This window comes from Danio aesculapii, chromosome 19, assembly GCF_903798145.1.
Source record: "Danio aesculapii chromosome 19, fDanAes4.1, whole genome shotgun sequence".
Lineage (NCBI taxonomy): Eukaryota > Metazoa > Chordata > Actinopteri > Cypriniformes > Danionidae > Danio > Danio aesculapii.
The window spans coordinates 25863672-25883517 of NC_079453.1; the positions used below are offsets into that span (position 1 = coordinate 25863672).

The following is a 19846-nucleotide window of genomic DNA, read 5'->3' on the forward strand; positions in this document are numbered from 1 at the left end:
ATTCTTCGTTTTGGATTACTGAAGGTGAACCATATCAAGTTCAGCCGGTGTTCAGCCTGTTTCTGTAGATCAACTGGTAGAACATGATACTACTAAACTGACGTTCATCAATATAATGCCATATACAGATCAAACCTTAATATGCACACTCACAACAATTAATAACTTCTGTAGTTCAAACTATGTCAACTGTGGTTCAAAGATCTACTCACTCCTCATTGAGTGACTGGATGGAATGTAACATGTCAGATAAAAACATTCATTTGTATCTGATGTGATTTTACACTCTAAAAATGCTGGGTTGTCTTAACACAAGGTTAGATCAAATATTAACAACATTTGGGCAAATTTTTTTAATCAAATGACACTTTTGATGACACAACAACCCAGCATTTTTAGAGTGTAAGATCACATGTGAGAGACACATTATGTAGGCATTTAAGATATTTCTCTATGATAAATACTCTCAACCAGGGTGCGAATTACATGGCATTTTTTTTCCTTTATCTTTTTCTTAAATAAGTCATTCATTCAATTTTTTTTTTCGGCTTGGTCCATTTATTAATCAGGGGTCGCCACAGCGGAATGAACCGCCAACTTATTTAGTTTATTCAATTCACCTACAGTATAGCGCATGTCTTTGGACTGTGGGGGTGACCGGAGCACCCGGATGAAACCCACACCAACACAGGGAGAACATGCAAACTCCACACAGGAATGCCAACTGACCCAGTCGGGGCTCGAACCAGTGACCTTTTTGCTGTGAGGTGATCGTTCTACCTACTGCGCCACTGTGACGCCTTCTTAAATAATAATATTATTAATTAAAATAAACGATAATATAAATATACATTTCACCTTCTCTAACGGTTCATACCAATGTGAATGCATAAGAAGATGCACGAAAAAATTCATTCATTCAACCGGCATGACTGATCGACCCCGAAGGAAAATGAAGGAATGTAAGAATAATAATAATGATAATTATTTATTTCTGTTTGCATAGCACCTCTAAAACTTAATTCTAAAATTATAGGGCAGCACGGTGGTGCAGTGGGTAGCACTCTCGCCTCACACCAAGAAGGTCGCTGGTTCAAGCCTCGGCTGGGTCAGTTGGCATTTCTGTATGGAGTTTGCATGTTCTCCCCGTGTTGGCGTGGGTTTCCTCCGGGTGCTCCGGTTTCCCCCACAATCCAAAGACATGCACCATAGGTGAATTGGGTAAGCTAAATTGTCTGTAGTGTAGGTGTGGGAATGGAAGTGTATGGGTGGTTCCTAGTGATGGGGTGCAGCTGGAAGGGCATCCGCTGTGTAAAACATATGCTGGATAAGTTGGTAGTTCATTTCGCTGTGGTGACCCCTGATTAATAAGGGGACTAAGCCGAAAAGAAAATGAATGAATGAATGAATAAAAAAAATCTATATATAAAGTAAAGCAAGTCAGAAAGATTGTAAATATAGAACCGATCAAAAAATACACCTCATAAATAGGCAAGTCTAAAAGGTGATTCTTTAAATTCTTAAAAAGATTCTGCCTGCCTAATATTATAAGGAAGTGAGTTCCAGAGTTTTGGAGTACTCGAAGAAAAAGCCCGATCACCCATATAGCGCAGACGAGTGAGGGTAACTTAAAAGACCAGAATAGGAAGAACAGGGATTACACCCTGTACAGTACACAGTTAAAAGTTCTGAAATATACTAAGATAACAAACCATGAATGTTTATCTGCTTAACCAATAAATTTTCACCTATGAGCAAGTTTTTTTTTTATTCTGTATGAGGAAATTTAGTTTCAAACATTGACTACTAAATTGTATTGAATTTATTTTAATAACAGTTCAACTCAGCTCTAATGGAAGCATTTCAGACTAAAGAAACCTATTATTTAGATTGATTTATGTAAAAAAAAAAACTCAGTAAGAATAGTTTTATTGTTATAACTGCTTCCCATTGCCATTGAGGTTGAACTTGTGCGTCATTATGTAACATCACACCTGGGGAAGCATCTTCTTACCTGAGAGTCTGACTAAACCTACCGCTGTGTTAATAATTCATCACCAGTAAGTGTGAACTGTGGGCTGGAATTAAATATGTGAGCAAACCAATGGATACAGATGAGAATACCTGTTGCCTGCAGCCAATGATGGGGAAATTAGTCATATGAGAAGCCAAATAAAAAACGGTTACTTTGTAAGTAAAGGGAATTACAAGTTAATTCAGTTAGGAATTTCTCAAACACTATAAAAACATTTTATTGACTAATTTTCACATTAGTCATAGTTTCATTGTGTAAAATTCAGAACAAATTCTTTACACTCCCATTGACTAAGCTGTTAATTTAAAGGAATATGAATGTTATGGTATTTATGTTTATGTGTTTCATGTCAATTGGAGTGTGTAACCATTACATATGGTACTGTAAACTCTAATAAGACTGTATAAATGACTGTGATTAGTTACTGTAATCACGTAGAGTTATTCATTTAACAAATGACTTTCTTTCTGCACAAACACATTGCAGGTTATATGTGCATGTATTTTCTTTTATTAATTATTAATAACAGTGTAATTTAAATGACTTAATCTGTTTATATGATGCTGGTAAACTATGAACAGGTGAACTACTGTTTCATTACAGCTGTCCTTTTTCTATTGTTTATGCTGTTTGCATATTCATCTAAATGTTTCCCTCAGATGGGTTGATTGTGTGTGAATGTGAAAAGCATATTGTTTCAAATGTATTTCTAATAACACTCAATTTCAGCATTTAATCTCTTTGAAAAAAAACAAAACAAAAAAAAAGCACAACTGAGTATAATAAACTTTTTATCTTATGAGAAAAATATACATAAAGTTTAATGAAAACACAATTACAGAATGGATTTCTGCATGCACTTTTAAGAAGTCATGTGACTTTGTTTAAAGAGATCACGTGATAAAAGACCTGGGTTCAATGGGAAAGCAATAATGGACAAACCAGTGGACCGACCACATTGTAAGATATATGAAATGTTGCTTTGGTTAGTCTAAAATGCCTTAGCCAAAGTTTGTTACCAAACTGTTTGGTATTATTACCTCGCTGACAAAAGAACAGTCTCCTGTCTCCAAAGCCATCCCACATTCATTTTGTTTCATCTTCTGAGCTGCAAGTAATTTATTACATAAGTAAAAATGACACGGATCTCCTTGTTTTCTTGCATTTAAATAGTTGATGCCAGTGAACACTCTTGTTAATCAGTTCTGGAGGTCATTTAATCATTCTTTTTAATGACAGACTTTAGCTCAGGCATTTCAGAATGTCTAAAACATTATTTAAATAGGAATGCACTGAGATTGGTCCACTGGATACTTGAGTTTATTAATTACACGTATTCTTATGATGTAATAAAATAAACATCTCAGTTTAAATAATACTTGAATTTCTTTCTATTTTACTTTTTCATTATACTTTTCATCTGAATGTCCATTCAGTAGTTTTTTATGAGACCAAAAATGTATATAAAAATATGTGGATGTAAACATAATCACCATCATGTTCTATATACAGTACTCAGCATAAATAAGTGCAACCCATTTTGAAAATGAATAATTTTTATCCATTTCTCAGTGATTATTAGTAATAACGTTTTGGGCTTTTAAACAAAACACATTTATTAAACAGATATATTTATTAAAATAACATTTTAGTCTTCGAACATGTTTAAAATAGAAACTCAATATATTTAAATTCATGCCAAAAACTGCAAAAATATTACAAACAACAAAATTAAAACAAAATTTTATATATTTTTTTGTTTTTGTTGATTTTTGCTATTTTTAAATTGAAATTTGAAATTTGGACTACAAATTTTTTGGACAATCATAAGTTATTTATTTGGTCACCCTTTATTTTGATGGTCCGTTTGTTGAATTTAAGTTACACTGCAACTACATGCCAACTAATTCTCATTAGATTGTAAGTAGACTGTTAGGTTAGGGTTAGTGTAAGTTGACATGTACTTGCAAAGTTTCTATAGTCAGTTAAATGTCTGTTGAAGGAATTAAATGTCTGTTGAAGGAGCAGTATCAACAGATCTTAAGCAGTCTACTAATACTCAAATGAACCATCAAAATAAAGTGTTACCATTTATTTTAGCTTAGCATCAGATTTGGCTTCAGTAGCAACTAATCTAATGTATATGCACAAATATAATATTGTAAAGCACCCTATAGGAAATATTAATTTAAATGAGAGATTTGTAAGGGGTGTATTCATATATGCTGAGCACTGTATATTGTAATGTAAGGGTCCATCTATTAGTCCTATGACGGAATTAACAGCATGGGTGAAGGTTAAATGCGTGTAAGCCTTTTAGCACATGTGAAAAGAAATATTTTTTATTCGTTAAAATTTATTTTAATTTGTTTCCAGCTTCGAATTTTAATCTGACTCCAATTTATAATAATTTTAGATTTAGATTCATCTAATTCAAGCTGATTACCTTATAGGTTGTGATTAGGTCTAATTTAGATTGGTTAACCTAATAAATCCTTATTTTCAATTAATGGTTCATCGTTTACCCGAAGTCGCTTAGAGTCAGTATGCTGGCCAGTTTCATCTGCTCATGGACACATCCTCGCCAGTTCTGATTCTTAGCAGATAAGCTAATTTCCTTTAAGTAATAATAGGCCGCCCCATGCTTGCTCATACTTAAAGAAAGTTTGATTTAGCTTAGTCAGAGAATATAACTGGAAGCTAATTTCCCTTAAGTAACAATAGGCCGCCCTATGCTTGCACATACTTAAAGAAAGTTTGATTTAGTCCCTAGATTATATCATACTAAGTCAGTGATTGTCAGAAATCAACAGGTCTCTAATGCTGTGCCCATGATTTCAGGAGATATTAGAGTTAAACTAGAATTTTACATTTATTTGTCAGGTAAAGATTTTCCATTCCAATTCACATAATTAAACCAGATAAGCCAATCAAGATTGTACAACATCAATTATTCAAAGGCACATTTGAGAGTTAGAGATGAATACCTGAACATGTAGAAATACATTGCAGCATATAAGTCCTGATGCAGAGCTCAGAGATTCACAAGCTGCAATGGGGTATCCTGTCTACTGAATCCCCCAGACACTTTTGCACCCTTTAAAGCTTCAACCAAGACTCTTGCCTGGTCATGAGTTGATGCGAAGACCATTTTCCCTGGAGTGGAGCATCTGACAAAGATCTTATCAAAGTCAAAGCCCAAATTAACTGATATAAGCGAGATTGTAAGATATTACATTGAAATTAGGACCACTTTACCAATCACACAGAGACATTTAAAATGACATCAAACATGAATATAAAGCCACAAGATAAACATATTAAAAATGTAAACAATCTGTGTGGAATGTGAGTGAGCTGCTCTGGTGGAGACTAAAAGGTAAAGTCCAGGGCAAAGAGGGGGGCTCAGGATGCATGATCGAGACAACCTGAACAACTGGTTTTCTAGCTGATCTTCTTCTCAGATTAGAAAGTTTACTGTTTTAGTGCCTGACCATTCTTGTGGTCTTGTCTCGTGTGGAGTTCCATATAAAAGTTTTCAGGGTTTAATTTTATGGAGAGATATAGCCATCCTTACAGTAATATTCAGTGTTTAGAGCTTCTCCAACAAATCAAAATATATGTTTGAAAATTTGTTATGTGGTTAAATTTAAAACAAATAATTATTATAATGTTCAATCCAGACTTAACAATTTCATAAAAAGGGAAATGGAGGAAATATGAGATGACTATTTCATAATATAATCACTGGGTGCATTGTTTTGTCCAAACTGTAAACAAATTTTTTTAAAGCAACCCGCAGCCCAGCCAGGCTAAATATGGCCTTTCCAGCCTTCCAACTCAACAGCTCTGCTATGCCTGAACTCTGAGCTTACTTGGCAGTATTACAGGCACAAAAAACAAAACGATCCCCAGCTCCACTGCTCACATGCGTAAAATGGTTTCGAGGAACAGTGGAAATTATTTGTACTTGCCTATTCTTTGCACTCAGAGAAGCAGAATCTGAAATGAATATGTATGGTGTATGAATGGTTGATAGACAGAATAAACCATTTCAGCCACAATTTCAGTTTCTCGCATTGTCTAAACTAGAGTGGGAATACTAGGTACTTTTCAGAAACAACTTTTTACTTTTATTTTCAATTTACACCAGCAGTAATCATAAAGTCACCCTGTAATACAATATTTGTCCATCTTCAAAATTCCTTCAGCATTGTGAACACATGACAGCAGTTTTCCTGGCTGGCTGCCGAGCATAACCGTACCTTCTTTTGATTGGCCAAATACATAAATCATGCATATTCTCATTGGTCGAAGGCAGTGTTCATTCCACTTTCATTCCTCTGATGCATGCTCTTGATTTCCTACCATTTCTTCCTCTTCTTTCTCTTTTGGTTTCAGTCACACCTCGTTTGTTTTCTACAAATAAAGTACAGATAGTACAAGTTAGAAGGTCAGAGTCGTAATTTGAATCTCATTTTGAAGAAGGATTCCCATGTGTTTGTCCCTTGCCAACATTGTTTTGTGTGAGAAAATGATAACAGAAGAACTTGGGTTCAGTATGTTTTCAGAGGTTTCCTGTTCTGAAATGTCACCCTCATACAGTATATACGTCACTACTTGTTTTGGTTTCAGCTGTTTTTCTGGCATACAACACTAAAACACAAAAGTGATTTGAGTATTAAAAACTTTTTTTTATTTAGAAATTGCTAGTAATTGTACAAATAAACAGCAAATAGCATACTGAAATAAACAAAAGTTTCTGAAAAATGTTGTGAAAGATTTTCTGGGTCACAATATATGTCATTAATCTTTATTTAATAATCTTTTAAAAATGTATTCAGCGAGAATTAATTACATTTGTTTAAAAGAGACACTAAGGTCACAAAATGTCAAGTTGATTTTATGATTTTACTAACTTTATGCTTGACTTAAAGCTTTAATTTATTTATTTATTTTCATTCAGAACATAATTAGCAAATTAATTTCCATGAATGTTCAAAGCTGATACAAAGCTACACAACAGAGCTTTTAGCACAGAAAAATGAAGAAAGAAAAAATAGATATAAGGCAGAGTCTAATTTATTTAATTCACATGTTTAGAAGAATTTGTGATCATGAAATCCATATAAAGTAACTGTAATATTAATAATCATGCTTTGTAATATCAGTAATATCAATAATCAAACTTTTTTTTGTTATTCAATTTTTATTGATTTTACATGTGAGTGGTCACAGCATCTTTAAAATATTCTTACCAATAAACAAAACGAGATCCATTGCTCAACCCCTCCAGCCCACCCAGAAAAACACCCACCCAAACCCCCAGCGGTTCCAAAGTACATACCATAAATAATATTGCAATCAAGACAAATAACTAACAGAAAATATATGCATACTTATAAACATAAGATACACATATCTTAAACACAAAGGGTATATTTACACACACACGCACATGCACACACAAACACACACACACACACACACACACACACACATATTTATATATATATATACAGAGAGTTGAAGTCAGAATTATTAGCCCCTTTTTTTTTCTCTAATTTCTGTCTGTTTATAGGGGAGAAGATTTCTTAAAAAAAAATCTAAATATAATAGTTTTAATAACTCATCTCTAATAACTGATGTATTTTATCTTTGCCATGATGACAGTAAATAATATTTGACTAGATATTTTTCAAGACACTTAAAGTGACATTTAAATGCTTAACTGGGTTCATTAGGTTAACTAGGCAGGTTAGGGTAATTAGGCAAGTTATTGTACACTGATGGTTTGTTCTGTAGACAGTCTAAAAAAATTAGCTTAAAGGGGCTAATAATTTTGACCTTAAAATGATTTTTTTCTAGCCAAAATAAAACAAATAAGACTTTCTCCAGAAGAAAAAATATTATCAGACATTTCCTTACTCTCTTTAACATCATCTGGGAATATTTAAAAAAGAAAAGAAAATTCAAAGGGGGGCTAATAATTCTGACTTCTACTGTATATATACCAATGCACACCTAATAATAAACTAAATAAAATCATGAACTTTTGTAAATATACAGTTGAAGTCAGAATTATTCGCCCCCTTTGAATTATTTTCTTTTTTAAATATTTCCAAAATGATGTTTAACAGAGCAAGAAAAAATTCACAGTGCTTCTGGAGAAAGTCTTATTTGTTTTTTGTTTTTTGGCTAGAATAAAATCATTTTTTAATCTTTTAAAAATTACTTTAAGGTCAAAATTAGCCTCTTTAAGCTATTTTTTTCCCGATAGTCTACAGAACAAACCATCAGTATACAATATTTTGCCTAATTACCCTAACCTGCCTAGTTAACCTAATTAACCCAGTTAAGCCTTTAAATGTAACTTTACGCTGTATAGAAGTGTCTTGAAAAATATCTAGTCAAATATTATTTACTGTCATCATGGCAAAAAGAAAATAAATCAGTTATTAGAAATTAGTTATTGAAATTATTATGTTTAGAAATGTGTTAAAAAAATGTGTCTTCTCTCTGTTAAACAGAAATTGGGGAAAAATAAACAGGGGGGCTAATAATTCAGGGGGGCTAATAATTCTGACTTCAACTGTATATGTGTATGTACGATTTGGGTATGTAAGAATTTATTTAGTGTAAAAGATCTCTTGAAATGTTTAAGTACTTAAGGTTCCATCGTTAGATAAATTGCCAAAAATAGTTGCAACATAGGCCCATTCTACAAACGTAGCCCTTTATATGTTTCTGGAGAGTGCGAATGATGCAGCCAGAAGTATGTATGGCTGCATTTCGTCTTTACCATGAATGCTACAGGGCGGTATGATGACTTGAGATGCAGAGAGGAGTTGACTGCGACGATGGGGCTTGAGTTCGGTGAGGTACAGTTCCAGAAAGCAGGTAAGACAAAGCCAAAAAATTTAATAAACAAGTAAATAACCGGGTGAGAATGTGGTAAAGTCTGAAAACGTGGTAAAAATCAGGGGGCTTTCTTTTTCGGGATTGCTTTTGAATACACAGCCAGTTAGATTTACGGAAGTGGGTGGGCAGGTCAATCAGTGCTTTTGAAAACAATATTGGTTGGGTTTAGGGAAGGAGGAGGGTGGGTCAGTCGATCAGTCAGTAAGTGAGTCGGTCAACAGCGGCGTCTGGTGGATTTAGAGAAATTTGAGATCTCAAAAAACTTACACAGCAGCCTCTGGTGGATTCTCGAAAACAAAAGCTGCAAAAAACATACTTCCTGGGATGTATTTGGCACTCTCCAGAAATGTATATAGGGGTACACTTTCAGAATGAGCCTAGATTGAATAATAAGTATATTGTAAAAAAAACTAAATCATGTCAATTTGTGTTAAAACTACATCTGTGTGAAATATAGATCACATAATATAATACAAGCATATAACATAATAAAATGTATTAAACAATAATGTAATCTATTTTATTTGTGTTTATTTATAAAACATTTTTCATATTCATTAATAATAATCAATAATCTCTATTAATAACTGTTAACAATCAGCTACTTTAGAGGACAAAGGGAAGGAATCTGAGCTTGTTGAGACCACACTCCTTAAACTCGCATATTTGGACAAACCCACAGATTCCACTAAATGTGCCATTTCCTCGCTTTCGACTTCCTGTGTTCTGCCAAATATCAGTTTTTTCCCCCACCCACGTCATCCTTCCCTTACCCGAGGCTGAGAACAGAACTTCCTCTACAAGACTGAACACTCATCAGTCTCAACAGCAGCTAAAAAGTGTCTGGTGTCTGATTGGTGGTTGACTGTGATCATGCTCCTCCTGATTGGCCGGCTGGCTAGAGCATGCTGTGATCACGTTGAGAACGCATGGCAGCATCTCTGACTGTTGGCTCATGTGTTTGACTCTTCTCTGTTCTGTGTAAAGTGTAGATGTCAGCCTTTTAAGGACTGTGAAGCTGTGTTGCCATTTTATGGGATTTGGATCAGAGCAAATCTAAATGCGGACACTAAAACAGCTCATTACTTATCAACTTGTTTTGTTTGTAAATAGAAATTGAGTTATTGGGTTTCTTTTGAGTCACTAGTAAAGTACTATAAAGATTAGCAAGGTCTTTGCCATTCAAATATGTATTTTTTATAAAGAAATAATTTTGTTAAATCAAAACTGATAGTAAAAACATTTAAAATCTTAGCGAAGATGTCTGTTTTAACTAATGCTTAAAATATTAATTAGGAATATAAAAATATTAAATATTTAAGCAACTAAACAGCATATTAGAATGATTTCTGATAGATCATGTGACACTGAAGACAAAAGTAATGACTGCTGGAAATTGAATTTACATTTAATTTTAAAGGGACAGTTCACCTAAAATTGGAAACCCTGTCATCGTTTATTCACCTTTTACTTGTTCAAAATCTATTTAAATTTTTTTTTTCTGTTAAAGAGCCCCTATTATGAGTTTTTTTAACAGAGCTTCCATGCAGTGTGTCACGATCACCAGCGATCATAACTCCCAGATCGCTGGATCTCACACACAAACACACATGGACTACAATTCCGCCATTAATGGACTACATATTCAGTCATGCCACACACATACTCACACCTGCTCCAAGTCTCTACTGATTACACTCGCACCACCTGAGCATTGTCAAAGACTGATTACAGACACTATTTAAACAGCACACACTCTCACGTCCATTGCTGAGTCTTGTTTTCTGTAAAGTCACATTACAACGTGTTTCTCCTAGCCTAGTTTTCCCGTGTTTTGACCTTAGCCTAGTTTATCTTATTGTCCTGTTTGCCGCCTGCCTTTTGACCTCGTGCCTGTTACATTTGACCACGATTCTGGACTGCCTTTTTACATCTGTTTGCACCTGTGTTGACCATTGCTTGCCTGACTTTGAATAAACCTGCACGTTCGAATAAACCTGACTCAGAGTCGATTACATGAATCGAGTTGGGTTAGAATCTTTTGCTTGAATGCGTCTACGTCGATACGGTACATCACCAAATATGTAGTACCACATGCGGTAAAATGTGAACACGCTTTCCCTCTAGACATTAGCAGAGCGCGGGGATCACGGGACTGATCATGACGCGAAAATGACGATCACTGACAGATGGAGATTCGGCTGCGGGGAATAAAGGGTTAAAGTTAATTTTCACAACAATACCACAGTATAGCCAACCTAGTGCTGTGTGCTCCTGTCATTTTTCTGATGATTGATACAATAACCTACGCTGCAACGCGAGATTTGTCAGCCATTTGCTATTAAAGGAAGGAGCAGCAGAGACTATTATTTATGGGACTTTGTCAGACTTTGACAGGGATTTTGTCAGTAACTGTTACAGTTCATATGGACCATTTTCTTCTTCCTCCGGATCATAACATGTAAATGTAATTAAAATCGATGCCTTGTTTTGTGTAGTTTGCAAAATATGTGTTTAACTGCGTGTGATATTTTGTAATCGAACGAATCATATGGGAGTCGTTGGGATAATTAGGAAAAAATAAATGCATATTATAAGACAATGAAAGTGTTTTTGACCCCCAAAACCAAAATATGACCATTTATAATGCAAAATAGGAGTTCTTTAAATACAAAATAAAAAGATATTTTGACAAATTCTGGTATAGCTGATGCCCATTGACTTCCATAGTATTTTGGCATGAACATATCTTGCTTCCTCAAGGTTGAAAAAATTCAGATGCATCACAAATTAATTAGCATTTACATTTTATAGTGTGAATTTTCAAAGCTAAAGAGAATTGTTATTTGAATGATTTGTAAGCAAGTGTCTTAAAAGTGCCTTAAAAAAATAAATATAATTTGATTATGAGCATCTTAAAATGTTACATAATCTAATTAGCAGCCTATACTGCATTATTAGAATGATTAGGAAATCCTAATTACAAGATTGTAATGTAATCACATTTAATAATAAACACGTTTTAAAGTGTCCAGTTCTTTTTGTGAAAAATACCATTATGTCAGAATCTACTGTAAAAATGATGGGTTCCTCACAATCAAATCGTGTTGGGACAACATGAGGTGACTGAAGTAAACGTGTAGTTTTAACAAATTAAGGGCAATCAATCAAGTTGTCCCCATAAAAACTCAAGAATTGTGTTGCTTCAGCTCATTTTAAATAAGTAGCTGAACAAACAGAAAGCCTTATTTTTTGAGTGTATCCAAGTTGTTGTTTTAAATGGGGAAGTGAATGTGCAGTTCCATTTAAATAGCTGTCTCAGCAAATTCAAGCTATGAATCTGATTAAAACAGGGAAATGATATTTGTCCAGATCAGCAAAGGGTTGTTTTTCCAAACACTCATGCACACTTGCTGACAGACAACATTGTACACTCAAAAACATTTTTTTTGCTCGTTCAAACTACTTATTTAAAATGAGCTGAAACAACACAATTCTTGAGATTTCATTGGGACAACTTAATTTTTAATGTTCAATCCACATAAATTTGTTTAAAGTGTTAACACTGTAAAAAATGCAGGGTTCCACACAATTCATTCATGTTGTCCCAACACAAATTGATTAAGTTAACTAAACACATTTAACAAATTTATGTGGTTCGAACATAAAAAAAAATTAAGTTGACCTAATGAAGTCTCAAGAAATGTGTTGTTTTAGCTCATTTTATTTAAGTAATTTGAACAAGTAAAAAAAATTATATATATATATATATATATATATATATATATATATATATATATATATATATATATATATATATATATATATATTTTTTTTTTTTTTTTTTTTTTTTTTTGAGTGTATTACACATTTCTGTCATACAATTAGTAGACCCCAAAATCTTCTTTTTTTTAAGTTTCTTACATAATTCCTAAAAGACAAGATTTTTGGTCACACTTTACAATAAGGTTCATTAGTTAATGCATTTACTAACATGAACTAAGTATGAACTTTTACTAATGCATTATTAACATCCAAATTCATGCTAGTTAACATTAGTTAATGCACCGTGAGGTAACATGAACTAACAATGAACTGTATTTTCATTTTAAAATGTTAACTAACATTTGTTCATGTTCATGTTAGTGAAGGCATCACCTAACATTACTAATACAATATTATTGTAAAATGATACCAGGTTTTTTCTGACTGCTGCACAGACTCGCAGTGTTGCATCACTACTGTTGTTTGTCATCAGTTGACACCGTGTCAGATTTCACATGTGACAAGATCACAACACCCCGAGGCCTCAGCAAGAGCTGCAGAAATGCACACAGACATTTTTTTTTCTTGTGTGTGCTGTGAGAGCTTCTACTGGCCGTTTGTGAAAACAGAAGACACACACACGGACGCATGCGCACACAAACTAGCTCAAATAGATCAGATCAGAATGTTCTGTTTACAGTGAGCCGAGAAACAACACTTTTAAAAGAGGAATATCTCTTCTGTTATCCTTGACCTGTAGTTCACTGCCTGGTGCATGTACATAGAGATATATATACATCTGCACAAAAGACACAAACCTTTCAAAAAATAGTTTCAAATGAAACAGATACATAGTTATCATTGTGAAGACAGTGTCTTTAAATACAACACACTCATCTGGAAAACAATGTTCAGGGATTTCCAACTCAAGTCTTGAGAACTCCTGGAGGTTTATGATGGAACTGCAAGAGGTTTGTCGGATTGTGTGGAGTAGTTCCAGTAATTAAGCTAAATTTAATTGCATAAAATAAATATAACTTTCAATTTTAGTTGAATTAAATTCTACCATTCAAAAATTTGGTGTCAGATGTAAAAAAATCTATCAAAAGAATCCATAAATTGATCAAAAGCAACAGTTAAAGGCATTTATGATGAATATGATTTCAAACATATGCAGTTCTTTCAGAATTTGTGCACATCAAAGCAACATTTTATGGTCTCTACAAAAATCAAAAATATATTTTAGTAAACAGTATGAGATATTTCTTAAACATCAAATAAACTTAATTGTTGGCTACTGAAATTTTTTTACTTGTATTACAGGAAAGAAATATATTTTACATGGAATGCAGACTGGAGTATGTTTGCTTTCCAGGCCACATGTGGCTCTCACACAGACATTGATAGTTACACTTCCTCTGTTCTATAATATATCAACACCACCATAGACAGTGTTACAACCCAGAAACAGATCACCACATACCCAAATCAAAAGCCATGGATGAACAAGGAGGTGCGCCTCCTGCTGAAGGCACGCAACACTGCCTTCAGATCAGGGGATGCACAGGCCTACAGCACTTCCAGGGCTAATCTGAAGAGGGGCATCAAAAAGGCCAAGCACTGTTACAAGCTAAAGCTAGAGGAGCACTTTTTCAACTCTGATCCTCGGCGCATGTGGCAGGGCATCCAGGCCATCAGCAACTATAAACCCAGCCAGTCCACCCCCACAGCCACAAATGTCTCCTTCCTGAACGAGCTAAATGACTTTTATGCCCGCTTTGAAAGAGACAATACAGAACCCTACACCAGGAACACTTCCTCAACCGACCACTCACCTATCACACTCACCTCATCAGAAGTCTACACTGCACTGAGTCGGATCAATGTGCGTAAGGCTGATGGACCAGACGGTATCCCTGGGCGCGTCCTCCAAGCATTTGCAGAACAGCTCACTGGGGTATTCACAGACATTTTCAACCTGTCACTTAACCAAGCAACTGTGCCAACATGCTTTAAAACCACCTCTATTGTGCCAGTGCGCAAACACTCCAGCCCAACATGCCTGAATGACTACCGCCCTGTAGCACTCACACCCATCATCATGAAGTGCTTCGAGCAGTTGGTCCTGGCACATCTGAAAGACTCTCTGCCATCCACACTGGACCCACATCAGTTTGCCTACCGTGGCAACAGGAGCACAGAAGATGCCGTCTCCATAGCACTGCACTCTGTCCTCACACACCTGGACAATAAAAACACTTATGCACGAATGCTGTTTGTTGACTTCAGCTCAGCATTCAACATTGTCATACCCTCTAAGTTACTGATCAAACTCAGAGACCTGGATATCGACACGTCTCTCTACAACTGGGTTATGGACTTTCTGACTAACAGACCTCAGAATGTTAGATCAGGCCACATCTGCTCCACCACCGTCACACTCAACACTGGTGTATCACAGGGCTGCGTGCTGAGCCCCTTCCTCTACTCCCTTTTTACCATCGACTGTAGGCCTGTGAACAGATCCAACACCATCATCAAATTTGCAGATGACACCACAGTGATTGATCTAATCAGCAATAATGATGAGACTGCCTACAGGGAGGAGATACAGCATCTGGCCACTTGGTGCACCGACAATAATCTGCTCCTTAACACCAACAAGACCAAGGAGCTCATTGTGGACTTCAGGAAGGGATGAACAGGCTCACATGTTCCTGGGGACCTTGGGGGCCTTGGGGACCTGGGGATCTTAAAGGACCTTTCCTGGACCACCAACACCTCCAGCCTGGTCAAGAAGGCTCACCAGCGCCTATTCTTCTTGAGGCAATTTAAGAAAAACCAGCTTTCATCAGCTGTCTTGGTGAACTTCTACCGCTGCACAATAGAAAGCATCCTGACCAACTGCGTCACAGTCTGGTATGGAAGCTGCTCTGTTGCTGAGCGTAAAGCACTGCAGCGGGTGGTGAAAACTGCCCAACGCATCACAGGGACTTTGAGGACATCTGTCTGCGCCGAGCATGCAGTATTCTTAAGGACACCTCTCACCCTGCTCACAGACTGTTTTCTCTTCTGCCTTCCGGCAGGCGCTTCAGGCTCCCCCGGACAAAAACCAGCAGACTGAGGAACAGCTTTTTTCCCCAGAGCTGTCTTCCTTTTGAACTCTGCCCCTCACTGACTCTTTTGCCCCCCAATACACCCCCCCACACTCCTCTAACTTATACTCCTCACAATCACTGCACTATTTAACATTTGCACATTTAAAGTTTGCACATATTCATTGCACTGATTCACTTATCTGAACTGTACATACCCACTGCACATGAACATTTGTAATTATGTTTATCTATCTGCCACTCCTGATTATTAATAGCATCCTGTACATATATTCATTTATTGTAAATCTGTTAGAGGCTAATACAACCTGTATATAATGTTCATAGTACATCCATCTGTAAATATCACCATAATTTTTCTATAACTGCACTTTATAACTTATACGTGTATCCTGCACTTGCTGCTATTGCAATGCTGGTTAGACCAAAACTCCATTTCGTTGCCTTGTACTTGTACATGTGTAATGACAATAAAGTTAATGTAAATGTAAATGACATCACTAAGTAAATGAAGACATCACAAGAGTGCTTCACTGCTGTGTTTTATTTCTTTCTTCTTTAAAACTTCATTTCAGGACTACTACATCTGCGTCTCATTTCGGAGGCTCCTACTGTCCACTGAAGGCCGCACTTCAAAACATTGATGCACTTTCAAGTTTAAAATGAAATACAGTGTATTTTCCATCAAGGCAACCCAGAGTGATGAAATATAATTGGTTAAACTATCCGTGGGTGGGTTATAGAGACAAAACAAAGACAGACATTCTGACACAGAATACACATTTTCAAAGTAGAATAACTGATTTTAGTATTGTTTTTCAGATAAACAAGTGTTCACTTAGCATGTTTCTTATATATCTTCAAACATAATAGACAGGGTGGGCCATTTATATGGATACACCTTAATAAAATGGGAATGGTTGGTGATATTAACGTCTTGTTTGTGGCACATTAGTATATGTGAGGGGCATGTAAATAACTCATGAAAGAATAAAGTTATGTTAAAACCAAGACACCATTTTTTTTTTTTTGTGAAATTCCCAATATGTTTATTAAGGTGTACCCATTTAAATGGCCCACCCTGTAGTATGGTTTTATGGTAGAGTCAAAACTTACATACAGCCAATTTTTATAAACTATTAATAATCATAGATTTCCCAAATTAGAAAGGGAAGAATGGAAATAAAGAAGTAATCCCAAACATGTTAAACAACGTGGACATTGTCTCACCCTTTGTCCAGATCACAGCTTTTGTCAGCTCACTCGGTTGAGTTCAGGTAGCATCCTGGGACTAAAAGAGAACTATTGATGTCTATTTCATCTTCATGAACTTGTAACATTTCCTTTATATTCTGCTTTCTAATGTACACATTTACAGGCATTCATGCACAGTATAATCTAAAACAAAGCTGTAGATCAATAGGTTATGAAGGGCTTAAATTAGTAGAACATCCACTATTTTCTAAGGGTCAAAATGTGAATCTGCAGATCCTCTGGGTCGCTTCAGTGATGTGTCAAAGGAGTTCATCAGACGGTGAGGAAACCCTTGTTTGACGAGTCTGGTGAGACGGCAGGAGTGAGATCTCACATTACGCTTAGTTTCTGGGTCACTCGACTGAAGACTGGAACACAGCTTCTTCTGGATCATAACCAGAATGGCTTGGTTACAGGATTTGGCACCTGTTGTGTTCTGCAAACTTGCACATTATGTACCTGTTGGCCCATATGAATTAATTCATCTTGGTATTTTAAGTAATGTCAAGTTACATTAACTTAATATCTTTAGTAATGACAACAGCAGGGTTTTACAGTGCAGAACATCCACACATTGGCTTATTTGGGCCACAGTGCACTAGTTTGGAAACACTTTCAGCAAATTCACCTTTATCAAAGGCCTAAGATGTACCAAGCCATACTCTAATATTACAAAGTAGTAAAGTCCCATCTTCTGATTAAAGAGTCTGTCATCAGTTATTATTGTATCACATGTTAAGTGTTGAGGTGCATTTGGCGTTGTGTTTGCATCAGATGAATCAATCATAAACTATGTAAACTTCTTCAACAAAAAATTATCATGAAAAAGAACATTAGCATGAAACATTTGCAGGACAGTAAATGTTTAAGCAAGATGTTAACACAAATTCTGCATTATTTTTAGCATTTAAAATTTTTTTTAAATATCGCTACCATGTTTTTAGCATATAATTATTAGCATGTTCTATCATGTCATTTTTTTCACACAAGTTTGTATCTTGCTAATGCTAACATGTTAAGTATGCTGCTAACTTTTATCACTAAAATTGTTAAAACATAACTTTTAGTTTGTGTGCAATTTTTCAATTTCCTCTATATTCAAAAGTCACTGATATTCAGTATATAAGATCACAGGTCAACAGTCACCTCTAATGTCGAATAAGCCTTGACTCAGTCCTTTAGGCTAATAAAAGAAACAGCAGTGACTGCCAAAACTTGCGGCTTCATTTATAAAGATGCCACAATAGATTTATGAGCTGCTGACAAGCCCCAGCGTGAAGACAGATCCTTGAATAATATATTACAGTTCCTGCAAAATAAAACAAAACAACAGTTCTAATGGTTTTAATAGAAATTTTAAAGGTATTTCTTTTGCTTTCTATCAGTGGAATGCAACCAAAAATGGAGTATAACCCAAAGCACATTAGAAACCAATTAATATGAACTGGTTTTAATGGTAAAATGTCGATGTTTTGCAATGTTTTTTAATGGCATTTGAAGCTAAAACCATTAAAACTTCTGTGAACTTCTGTGAACATAGACGTATAGACAAAATCCCACTATCATGTTGTTGTGTAAGAAATTTTCTCCTTTTGCAACAGGATTCTCGGACACATGGCAGTATTCAACAGTTTAACAGAAATCAATAGAACATGGCTTTGTATACGCCATCATTTTTGTGCATATAGTATGAAAAATTGTACTCACTTTGGTTAAATGTAAAAACGAATTGAACTCATTTTTATTAAGTTGAAAAAACTTCATTTGTTTTGGTGTAAGTTGAATTTGTTCAAGTTTTCACTTTTTACGGTGACACATGGCGCGAATGACGAATAATGTCACATGTAGACATAATCAGGTGTAACATTAAAGAGCCCCTATTATACATTAAAAAGGGTCATGTTTTGGTTTTATGGGTCTCCAACAACATACTGATATGCATGCAAGGTCAAAAAACACTTTCATGGTCTTATAATATGAATTTATTTTTACCTAATTATCCCAGCGACTCCCATATGAATCGTTTAGCGATTCATTTGTTCCCAAACCCCTCCTTAGCACGAAACTAATCTTTGCTGATTGGAATGATGACAGCCTGTTGTGATTGGTCGACAGCGCTCAGTGCGAGACAGAAAAATGCCCAGCGCGGTTTGTCAAGCCCCCGGTTCACCAACATTGGTATAAAATCTGATTGCAGAGGCCTCCCGAAACACGCTTCATAGTAAAACTAAATCAACAGTGTTATTCAGACACCTTACCACCAAAAGCAGTGTAGTTAAACAGCAGCATATTGCGCCATTCCTAACTTTGATACACATTCAGTATTAATCCACACAGCAGCAAAAGCTAAACTATTCTGAACCTTGACCGCTGCACGTGTGTAGGAACAGCTGACGGTGGCCATAGCAACGACAAACGGCAGTGGAACATGAGCTCAAAAACGTATTTAAATCCGTAAACAAAGCAGAACCCGTGGTGTTTCAACATGGCATTAGACCCGATATGAGAACACAAAGAGTTAACCTTATACAGTAAAAGCAGTTACAAGTAACAAAACACAAATCCATCATTTGCAAGCTAGAGTAAACAAGGAGACAGCCATTTACTTACACTTATGAACTGTCCTGGGCCAGGTCTGATTTCTTTATCTTTTATTTTGGAGCTTTTCTCCCTTCTCAGCTGTAACTTAGATAATTTCTATTTGCAATTATTGCTGTGGCACCTCTTGCGTGAAGTGTTATATGTTCTCAGGGCT

General features: G+C 35.6%; 1 long non-coding RNA gene across 2 annotated transcripts; it reads right to left on the reverse strand.

Moving 5' to 3' along the window:
* Positions 1-6145: 6145 nt before the first annotated feature.
* On the reverse strand, positions 6146-19837 carry LOC130247009 (uncharacterized). Of its 2 annotated transcripts, XR_008839483.1 has the most exons (3): positions 19702-19837; positions 18238-18400; positions 16429-17550 (listed from the first exon to the last, which is right to left on the reverse strand). It is a non-coding gene; the product is annotated as an uncharacterized LOC130247009 (long non-coding RNA). The 2 variants fall into 2 exon arrangements; XR_008839482.1 differs by lacking the exons at positions 16429-17550; positions 18238-18400 and adding an exon at positions 6146-6454.
* Positions 19838-19846: the final 9 nt, after the last annotated feature.